Here is a 9629-nt window from a genome sequence, read left to right on the forward strand (position 1 = left end):
TGACAATATTTCTGTTGCTTCTACAATATGTTTCTTGCTAAGGATGTTGACAATTCTAATTTATTTCTGTTCTCTGGAGCATATTCCTTGAGCCAGCAAAACAAGCAGGTGGGGCTCTGCTTTCCTGCAGCATGAACTATTACTTTAAAGCATTTTGATTTTTTTGTCACTTGTCACCCACATACTGCATTCTGCAGAGGCACAGGAACAAACCAGGGAAGAATTAGGCAATCTTTCATCATTTACAAGCAATGTGATGCTACTCTGCTGTAAGTGCTGGCAGAGAACTGACAGCTTTGAATTGAAGCACGACCCAGGGAGACCTTAGTGCTCTCTTCACTGTTATTAAAACAGGAATACCAAATGCAGTCCTTGATTGCCTGACCTTGAGGGGCTTGGGGATGCTGGGCTTAGCCCAACAGGGATGGGACAGCAGCTGGTAGCCTCTCAGGCTGCTGCAGAAGTGATGAGCCAGAGGTACAGTGCTGAGGATGATGCTGATGCACAGACTGGAGCAGGCAGACACAGCCTGGATGTTCAGTGCATTCACCAGAGTCATTGGGTACCTCTCTCAGAGTGCAAAATCAGCATTTCTGCATGAAAAATACCTAAAGAGGTGCCCTTGACTGAGTTATTTAGAAGAGACTGTTGTCTTAGTGGGAGGGCAGACTTTTCCCTTGTTTTCATTTTTCCTGTTCTATGGCAAGTGTTTTCTTAGTCTTAGCTCCAAGGGAAGTTGGGAGATAAAGGCAGCTCCTAAGTACTGAAGAAGTGGCTTCTCTCCATCCCACATTACTATAATTTCCTTCTGCTGGAGCCAGTGGAGATTTCTTGCAGTTATTCCCATGCTGAGCACCTTTCCCCTGTGTCCCACGCCACCTCTATCTTCTAAGTAAGAAAAAAGGAAAACAATCTATGTTTCTCAGAATGTTTTACTGCCCATTTTCTTTCCTTTAACGTTCCCACTTTAAACCTTTATTGGCTGAGCAGTGTGACCTTAGTTTTTTAGTGAATTTAAATGACCTGATCCCATTAAATTTTGTGATGGTAATTTGAATTTTTATTTTACAGTGTAGATAATCTAAATGTTAAAGGTGGTGTGGGTTTTTTAAAAGTAGGAATGTAAAATGAGTCAAACTGAAGGGTTTTTCCTTAAGAATAAGGTCTGCCTAAGTGCAAACCAGATAAATATATAAATGCAAGACTGAAATCTATTATAGAGGATGTCAAAGTGATTAAAGTTTTCTTGGAAGTTATTAGCAAAATCATCCTTACACATATGATATTTTAATTCTAATTTGACCCATTTAAGTGCTGCATTAAAAAAGGTTACACAATGCAAAAATAGGCAAGATATGTCTGCTTGTACTGGATGCTTATTGCCTTCTGCCTTTAAAATGATAAGATAAAGAAATAAGGCAATTCAGATGATCACCCAGTGTTGGTTTTTGCAAAGCACAGAGGATAGACACCCTCTTCTGTTGGTATCAGAAACTGTTGGGTGTTTCTGGTGCAGCAGAGCAAGCACTGAAATTAGAGTAGAATTCTGAAAAAACATTGCAAACTTTGTCCTTGTGGATAATGTGCAAACTGCAGTCACTGTCAGCATCAGCTAGTCTGTAACACTGGAATTGCTGCCTCCAAGAGTGCTTTTCCCTGTTTCTGTTCACATCTTCCTTTTGGATTCCTGATCATGAAATGCCTTAGAGACATGCATGAAGTATTCCAATTTGGATACATGTCTCCAAGCCATAGGGAAAAAAGCAAGGTATTGAATAAAACAAAGCAGTTGGAGACTCCTCACATCAATGTAAAGGAAAAGGAAAGTGGGCATGTGCCAGGGAGAGGGGATTAATAATCTCTTTTTTCTGCAACCCATGTATGTTCTGTTCTCTGTTAAAAATTCCTCCTAGCAGGGGAGGTCTGGAGAATACCCTCTCACAGACACAATGCCCAAAAATCTCTGGAAGTATCACCCTGGGTGCTGTTCTACCAGCAACTTTGGAAGGAGCTGGATCATAAAGCATCCTATTTTAAAATATAAGGTACTTAGATTTTCAACGGAGTGCAGTATTCTAGATAAATGTGAAATTTTCCCTAGCATAAATTCTCATTTCTGGATGTGCTGGGATACTACAAAGGAGAGCTTTCACATCTGGAAATGCCATGACATTTAAATGCAAGGGGTGGGGAAGGTGAACAAGTAAAGAAGACTTCATGTTTTGGGGAATGGGGAATGGATACTTTTGTAGATTTTTAGTAACTTTTCCGGGTATTTTTAGCACAAAAATTATTTGGCTGGGTTTTCATCAGGACTGTGAAATTTCATAAAGTTATTGAATAGAATATTTCACAATAAGGAATTACTCCCTTTGTTGACCAATGCATTAATATAAAACCATCACAGGGAAGCTGCCCACTGCTGGAACTACTCTCATTATCTGCATAAAATTGGTGCATAATGTTATTCTCCCTTCATATCAGGATTCAAAACAGTGAATAAGCTATGAGAAAAGAATTCAAATATATTTTTTTTTTGTCAGTGTAGGAGAAAAGGAGGATACCCAGAAAACATTCTCAGGGAAAGTGATAAGGATGACAGCTATTATTACAAGTGCAATTGAATTTGCATCAGTATAGTTTGATGCTGGATTTTCCCCTCCCCTGACTTTGACAGAAGGAGAAGCTGGGAAGTGCTCAGTACTGTACTAAAGATGCCTGGCAAAGCAACAACAGCCAGCAGTCTAACTGCTTATAAAACTGCTCCAGCCACAGTGGTTTTAACTCTTGGTGGTCTCTCCTGAGCATTCAACCCACTTGGTGAAGTGGAAGCTAGGGAAATACTTCAGTAAAATTGGTACATTCTCAGTACCAGCACTACAGAGCCAGAGAGACTAAAGCCTGTTGGGAAAAGCCCTGGCTTCCTCAGAAGGGATGGATGCTGGAAAAGGTACTCTGGCCTCTGGAGCAGCACTGGGGCTCAGAACCAGTTACATTTTCAGAACCCTGAGTGGGAGGTCACGTTGTGCTGGGGCTCTGTTGTGTCTGTGCTCTCTGTCCTTGGCTCATGATGATAATATTGACTAAACTCCAGTGCCTCTCCTCTGCTTCAGCTGCCACTTAGAGAACTCACTCCAAAGTGCCCTGCAGATCTTGACCAGCATCCTCAAATCTGGCAACTGAGGCTGAGGATTGAGGACTTGGCTCCTATTAGCTGCTTTGTGACTGCAAGGATGTTTGAAGCCAAGTTGAATATATCCTTATGAAGTGCTTCATAAGCTGTGGAAATGTCAGGTTCTTTGACCTTGTTTTTCCTTGTGTAAAAGATAATGAAGGATGGTGGTCCCAGCTGTTGGTGTAGCTCTGTTGATGGCAAATTTGCAGGGATGGGAAGAAGCCAAAATTGTATTTAAATTACGTGGTAATGGTGCAGTAACCTTGAGTGTCTGTGTTGGCTGGACCTCCTCACCATGTGGAACCACATCAAATGGAAATTTTATTTCTCTTTTGCTATTTTGGGGGAGGAAGCAGTCATCTTTTGGGTACAGTTCATGCTGTATGGCTTCTACCCCTTCCATGTATGGGTTTGTCTCTTTAGTCAAAATTCATGGAAGGCTGTCCTCATACAATATGTAAATCCCAAATGTTTTCCCAAAATTTCATTTTATACCAGATTTCTTGAAGGACATATCTATACTTAATCTGCAGTTGGCTTGTCATCCTTTAATCATAAAAATAAAAAACTGCTTTCACTGCTGCAAAAATTACCTGTTGTATATAGTGACATAAACAAATGCCTCAAGACAGAATAAATGCTACAATTTTGTTCATCTTTCCTACATATATACTTGTTAAAGTACAGAATTTTTTAAAGTAGATATGTGCATCTATCCCCAGACAATTAGTTGATTTAACAATTTTGTTGCTGAAGTATCTCGAGTTTGCAGCATGCAATAATTATTGAGTTTGAGTGTCTAGGAAAATGGTTTTATAGTCATGTGGGAAAATTTGGTTATCAGACAGAAGAACAGAAGACTTTTGTTAACACAGAAGAAAGTCACTGACTGCTGGCAAGGTTGTGGAGTAGAAACTGGGAGAAAGATAAATACCAGACTAAAAGAAAAATTCCGAAAATACCCATGAATAATAGAGTTTCTGAAATCTCCTGAAATGTTCTTGCAAGTGAAGGAGAAGGTTGTGCAATGCATCGAGTTACTCCTGATTTTATTTTTCCATTTCTGAGTCTATAGGCACAGGCAGGACTCTGTCAGAGGGAATAACAAGAGGCCAAGAGGTGCAAGTAATTTCACATCCTAAAATTGAGGAGATGCATTGTCTCTCCTGTATGCTGGTGTCAAGTGAGATTACCCTGCTCCTGGACCATTCCAGAGAGATGTCTGCCTTCTCCAATTTAGAAACCTAATAGAAGGGATTATTCCATAACCTCTGAGTAACCTTTTCCAGAGTATGCCAGTGGATGAAAAGGGGTACACAGCACAGGTTTTCATCACTTTAAGGGTCTAGCTGTTATTTTCTGGTGTTTTCTGAATTAAAAAGTTGCAGGCATTTAGATATTCCCTTTTTCCCTCTTATCTTACACACTTGATGTGTGTCATTGTCTCATATTCCTTGTTGGCAGTAACAAAGTTGCCATGGGAATATTGACTTGAAAAAATTAGCACTTGCCTTTGGTGATAGAAATATCTGGATGTTAACATTTCTGTGCTTATCTTATGCTATGAAATTTAAATGTCTACAGTAATTAATTCAATTATCGGTTAAAAACTGTGATTGCTGCTATTACAGCTCAGCATTGCATTTCTCTGGCTGGGAAATGCTTCAGAGAAGTTAATTGGTTGAATGTCCTACAGTCTGATCACTTAACCTGACATTGGTTAAGCATGGCATCAGTGGAGGAAATTTTGTTATATGTATCTTTTAGAAAAGCTTTAAGGTTTTTCTCTGTTTTATCTTAACCTGACCATAGTTTAACTTCAGCCTGAGCCTTTACATCTACAGCAACACCACTTTCATTTTATAGGGCTTTCCCCAAAATACCCCATGTCTTTTCATCTTTTTACATTGTGCCAGTCCTTGTTTTCTTCCTGAATTTAATGACAAGCCTCATTTAGAGAAGACAGAAATAAAATGGCAGCATCTGTCTCCTCCCAGATTCGTGGAACATTTGTCCTGGCAGTGCTGGAGTTGCTGCAGAGCAGTCGCTTGTTTGGGCTGCTGAAGGCTGCCCAGACCACCATGGCAATCTGCACTCTGCATTTTCTGTCTCAGACTCATTAAAGGTCTAATGGAAAAAGAGAAATTAATCACTTTGAAGATGAGAGAGCAAAAAAAATCCTCGGACCTTAAAAGAGCACGGTGACAAACTGTGACATTGCTGCATGGAAAACTCTGGAGAAGGGGACAGGAAAAAGGGAAATATTTAATTCTTGAGCCTGATTGAAATCAGACCTGCTGGAAATCACCATCTCTTTTAAGGAATGGGTGAAATATGGGAAATATTCAGGGAACAGTGGCATTTTGTTCTGCTGAACTCTTTCTTAAATCTGGACTGGTGTCTGTGACAGTTCTCTATTTTGTTTTCTGATCCCCAGACTTCACTGAAAAAAAAAATAAAATTAAAGATTTGTTTAAAACAAGCCATCTATACAAAAGAACCACATCTGTTGGGGCACCTCAGGAGCATATTTACTGCTGAGGGCTAAAGAAATCTTCCAGACCCCTTTGGGAGCAGTTTCCCACTTCAGTCCACAAATACAATTTCTTTCTGCTTGCATGGCTTGCTCTGAAAGCCTGGGCTCCAGGATCTCGAGCAGAAAACCTCAGTGGCGTGGGCCAGCATTTGGCTGTGACCAGAGCTGAGCCTAAATTGCTTTAATTAAAGGCTCCTCCAGTGTAAGCTGCCATTAGTATCCATTACTGCAAGATTAAAGCCCGTTTATTAGGTTGTTATTGATGGAATGAAGCCGACTGATCGGGAGCAATTCAGAGCTGAAATAACTGTCATGCAAAGAATGAAACCACTTACTGGTAATATCACAAAATGTATGGATTGGAATGCTAAGAGAATTCCACTTTAACAAAAAGTGGACAGCAAAGACCTGTTGCAAAGCTCAAACATTTAATCTGATATAATGTCACAGCCCCTGGAAATGGACAGCTGCTCTTGTAAGGTCGCTGTGGCCAAGGGATGCTCCAAAACATCCTACCAGCTCTGCTGCTACACTGGGGATCATTTCTGGATCAGACGTGGCATGCACTTTTCAGGCCACTTCCTTTGCACCAAAATAATTTCCTTGGCCATGGTGGAGGATGAGATGGAGTCCAGCAAGTTCCTGAAGCAAATGCCAAAACTTTAGAGCCTAAGTGCCAGCTGGAGCCCTGAGCTGGCTCAGTGGGGCTGCAGGAGATGCCTTCCCTCAGATGGAAGATGCCATAGGACACAAAGGAGATGCCAGGAGAATGAGATCTGGACTTGGTGCCAGCATCACTCAGGCCAGAAGAACAACTTTAATTGGCCTGTCATCCTGTCTGTTCCCTGCTCCCATTTCCCCTGTGCCATCTGAGGAGACAGAATATTAGAAACCAGCCTATCCTTCTTTCTTTAATTGTTCTCCCTTATTCTTCAGAGATGTCTCTCCTGGTCTAACTGCAGGTGATCTATAATTAAAATGTCATATTCCACACATTTTTTAAGCCATCTGGCCAAGTCTCCAGGACAGAAAAAGGTGGGACTGGGGGTGGGGGATGAGTGGATATGTTGCTCTGAAGGGCTGTTTTCTGCCTGAGCCTAAATCAGGCTGTATGTTACCTCTGGTGATGCAGGGATGCTGTGTGCTTACAAAGAGTTCTGAAAAGCCTTTGCTGGTTCTGACTGCACTGTGCTGACTTTGGTTAGCAGGCCTTCTGGTATGCTTTGGAAAGATAAAATGAAAAAAAAAAACCCAACAAACCTACCCCAAGAAATACACTTCCTTTTTACTGTTCATGGTGATTAATGTGAGTGGCTTTTCACAATCCATTTCCAATTAATTTTAGTGAAGGGAGCTCTGCTGGCCTGTATATGAACTAAACTTCATATTAAAAGATTACTGAAGGGATTGCAAGCTAAGGATTGAACACAGGGCTTAAGCTCCAAACTAGCCATCATGTGAGTCACCAAAAACCACAGTTCCTCCTCAGTGTGAGTCATCCTAATGACACACTTGGAGCTAGTGGAGCTCAGAGCCTAATCCCCTCTGCCACCAGCCCCAGCCGTGCCTGGAAGAAAACAAGGAGGGATCACAGCATGGAACACGCTTCCAGCTCCCAGGTGATGGAGCTGGAAGGGAAATAAATGGGTATTTCATGGCTTTCCATCTCAGGGCTGGGACAGGGTGAACAGCAGTGGTGCTGCAATCCACTTCAATCCCCTAAAATCACAGGCACCTTTTGTCTCTGAGAGAAAGAGAAGAAATATTTTGCTCTCCCTTTTTCCAAGCTCCTTTGAATACCTATGGTACAACTTTATCTCACCCTTAGAATGGCAAATAAAACTCTTAGTGCTTATGAGAATGCAGTTATTTGATGTCCTTGCTGTTGCAGATTTATTATTATTTTCCCTCTTCCCTGAGCTCTAATGTCCTCTACAAATATAGTTGATGTTGAAGAGCAAGAAAACATTTTTTTGAATTTATTTTGATAATTATATCATAGGAAACCCCATGGATGCTGGGAAGAACAGGAGTTGACAGACAAGCCTTTACAAGCTTAACTGAGAAGCAGAAAGAAGAGGAATGCATTAATCAGCACTGTCTCCTGTAGGTTTTTTTTCTGCTAATGGCCAAGATATGCTATAACTCTGAAATAGCTGATTCATTCTTCCCCTTTTATTCTCAGGATGTGGTGAGAGCTGCAGGATGTGATGCCAAGTGCTGGCTGCTGCCTGTCCTGGAGCTGGAGTGGCCATGGGGAGATGCTGGGATGGTGCTGACTTTAATCCAGAAAGCAGTGACAAAGGGGGAAAAGTATAAAATTTTGTCTTCTGAGAGTATGTGTGTTAGACAAAACCCTTGAGATGGAGAGAATCTGATCTGAGAAGGGATTTCTGTTGGTTGGTGGCTTGTTTGGTGTTATTTCCTTTAACCTAAGTGTAGCTAGATTTATGATGCTGTCAGGCCCTCGGTCTCTTCTCCTTAGTGCTTTATCCCTGGCAAGTGGTGATGGATACTTCTTCCCTCCTGCATTACCCACATCACATTTGAGAGTCTTTTATGCAGAGGGAAGACTATAGGGCAAAAAAAGTGGGAAAACGTTGTAAGTGGTGCAAAAGTTATATTTGTCTGAGGGAAAATGAATAATAAATAATAATAAATAAGATCTCACAGAGGCTGGGCAATAGTAGAGTCTCAGGTGTTGGAGAAAACTCTCTCCTGAGAATTTCTCTCCTGATAATTCTGCAGGTGATTCTCTCTTTGTAAAGCATGTAAATTTGGACTTCTGTAGTGAGAAGAAAGGGATGGAAAGAGGAAATTGTAACTTCTGATGTTAGAGATTGTATAATCAAAGTGATCACTATGTAAGCCTTGCTTTGCAGGTTATTACTGAATATTATTCTGTTGGAAGTCAAAGAGAAGGTGCCTGTATTAGCAAAAAGAGCCCTGATCAGATGGAGAAAAATAAGATAGAAAGACAGAGAGTAGCTATACTGAAATATATAATCCCACAAGTAGAAAAGCATGTTTCACATTTGCCTGCCTGTCAGTCACGTAGCAGTTTAGCTGCTCTGTGGGCCTGGGGGATCATGAGTTAAAGGCTGGCCTCAGCCTGCCAATCTGGCCTCTATCTTGTTAGGACAGACAAAAGCTGCACTTACTGATCCAATTCAGCAGTTGATTCCAGGAATGCTATACAGGGATTCATGTATATGGAGCTTTATAGCAGCTTTCTGTATTCCAGACCTCTTAAACCGTATTTTGGTGTCGTTCAGATTTCCCAGTTTGAGAGAAAGGCTGCAAATCTGTCATCAAAGAGCTCCATGTTTCACTAGTCCTTCTGAAAGGAGGAGGGAGATTTGAGTTGAAGGTTTACAAGTGAGAAATTGGGGCTTGGATTGCTTCTGCAGCTCCTTTACATGGTGTTAATTTTCATTAAGAGATTAATTATCATCATCTGACTCCGTACCCTATTTGTAACTTTGGATTATTCATTCTGGATGCATGTGAATTTTTTGGTGAAATTTTAATTCGTTCTGGAAAAGAATGAAGGCAGATTTGAAAATGAATTCCCTGGAAAAAATGTATAGATTTTTACAGCTGCCATATTTTAAAGCATTCACCTGGATATGGAACAAAAGCAAAAAAAGCATTTAACATCTCTCCACAATTCCTGTTTCTCATTCTTTCCATCAGATGGCATTTCTCAACTCTAGCAGGAGACAGTACATTCTCTGTTGTAGTAATTCCATCCAGAGTGAATGAAATTGGTGCAGAGACATTTGCCCCTATGGCTTTCTCTCTTCTCCCCCTAAAATACCTCTTGCATAAAAGCATTGTGATGCACAAGTGGTGAGCGTGCACTCTTTTGCAATGTGTGGACCAGCAAGGGATGAAAATGGACATGCTGTGAGATTG

The 9629-nt window shown here is 41.0% G+C and overlaps 1 long non-coding RNA gene across 1 annotated transcript; it reads left to right on the forward strand.

Moving 5' to 3' along the window:
* Window positions 1–7693: 7693 nt before the first annotated feature.
* Window positions 7694–9381, forward strand: LOC117244744. The gene is made up of 2 exons (XR_004498385.1): window positions 7694–7817; window positions 7897–9381. It is a non-coding gene; the product is annotated as an uncharacterized LOC117244744 (long non-coding RNA).
* Window positions 9382–9629: the final 248 nt, after the last annotated feature.

The sequence above is a fragment of the Parus major genome, chromosome 7 (genome assembly GCF_001522545.3).
Source record: "Parus major isolate Abel chromosome 7, Parus_major1.1, whole genome shotgun sequence".
Taxonomy (NCBI): Eukaryota; Metazoa; Chordata; class Aves; order Passeriformes; family Paridae; genus Parus; species Parus major.